Source organism: Phallusia mammillata, chromosome 7 (genome assembly GCF_965637545.1).
Source record: "Phallusia mammillata chromosome 7, kaPhaMamm4.hap1.1, whole genome shotgun sequence".
NCBI classification, from domain to species: Eukaryota; Metazoa; Chordata; class Ascidiacea; order Phlebobranchia; family Ascidiidae; genus Phallusia; species Phallusia mammillata.
In genome coordinates this window covers 17,432,474-17,434,257 of record NC_137258.1, presented here as the reverse complement: position 1 = coordinate 17,434,257, position 1,784 = coordinate 17,432,474, and the positions used below count along the sequence as shown (strand labels likewise).

The 1,784-nt window shown below is 39.0% G+C and overlaps 1 pseudogene; it reads right to left on the bottom strand.

The window, feature by feature from the left end:
- Positions 1–417: 417 nt before the first annotated feature.
- Positions 418–1,319, bottom strand: LOC145239057 (uncharacterized; annotated as a pseudogene).
- Between the last annotated feature and the right edge of the window lie 465 nt (positions 1,320–1,784).

Genomic DNA, 1,784 nt, shown 5'->3' with positions numbered 1-1,784 from the left:
GGGAATAGCCATCCATGCCTGACGAACCATGCTGTGTACCATGGTCACATACTACACACGACATACTGATGTCCTTTTATATTTAGTAACCCTTGAAGATTATGCAGAAAAGATGCATTAACAAACAAGTAACTCGACTCAATCTTATAGCGAATTAACATTTTTTGTACGGTTTCGTTTGGAATAGCACTTTGTCATTTTTCTAGCAGTCGTTGTATTTTCAAAGTCCCAGCGCTTCAAATTAAATTCCAACACTTTATCATTTTTCGAGCCTTATCTAAACTGTCGCAGGTTAGCCTTTCTTTAGCTCCTGCCTATCCAAACGTTATCATAAAAAATGGCATTTTCACCAAATTCGCGGCTTATATAGACATGTGTGAGGGGATTTTCCACCGATATGAGTGGTCAAGTGGACATTCATTGGTCAGGAGGAATTTGGCGCTGTTTATGGAGCGCGATGTATATTGTGTGACGCTTTGTTATGTACATTAGTTGCCCTGCGTTATTGCATATGACCGGTACAAGTTGGCGATGCTTTAAGTGTGGTGGAAGAAACCACTTCGCTCGACTGCAACATCGAGCGAAGTGGTTTCTTCCACCACACTTCAAGCATCGCCTTCCCCAGGCAGGACACGCTCTGACGTCATGTCGCAAGGCACATAATCTGCGAACTCGAGGCGCTGGTAATTGATTACCACGTGGTTCGCGTTGAACAGCATCCAAGCTAAAACTTCTAGAATTTGTTGATCGAAACATTGTCATTTGTGATCTTACTGTTTCATTTGTTATGCACATTTTAATAGCTTTTTCAAGGGTTAATTCTTCTTCCCGTAGCAAACTTTGGCGAAGTTGATCACACTTGATACCAATAATAATTTTGTCTCGGATTAGTGAGTCGTAAAGTTCACCGAAATCACAGCTTTTAGACAGTTTTTTTTAAATCGGTTATAAAAACATCTATTCTTTCACCATCATTTTGATTTCTAGAAAAAAACCTGTATCGTTCGCTAGTGATATTCTTCTTCGGACAACAGTAGCTTTCGAATGCATTGATCACAGTTTCAAAGTGCATTTGTTGTCCTTCTTCAAACTTAAATGTTGAGTAGATGGTTTGACCTTGTTATCCCAACACATGAAGCAACATAGATGTTTTAACTTTTGCAGCCTTTCCGTCAAAACCAACAGCTGTCAAATAAAGCCTAAATCCCCTAATAAACCTAACCCAGTTTTGTGACACATTGCCACTCCATTGCATAGCTTCCGGCAGTGAGAACGAACCTTCCATTTTTTTGGAAAAACCGCTTCTGACACCATGTCATGAACGCACACTCCTTTAAGCGGTTACCTGTATTGACTGCCACGTTTAAGGCGCGGTACACGGTTATATACGAAACGTGACGTCATAACTCAGGGACGACATCTAGCGATAAATACATATACCACAAATACTAAACCTCAAAAGGAAGCAACAACAGAAAACTAAAAAAGCAGCAACCACACCAAAGGTAGCAAAAACACAATTTAAAGCAACATAACAAAATCTCAGAAGACAGCAACAACCTAAATGCAGCAATACACAAAAAATACAAAATATAATTTAGACTTTAGAAAGTTAAATTTAGAAAGAAACAACAATACGAAAGTGAAAACTCTCGAAATACTAAATCAAGAATTAAAAGCAGAAACAGTCAAAAAGTGAAACGGAAACACTCATCCCAAAACTGCGTTGTTGTTAAGTTTTCTTCAGTCCCTTTTTCTGTGTCGTCTTTAAGGACAGCAGTAAC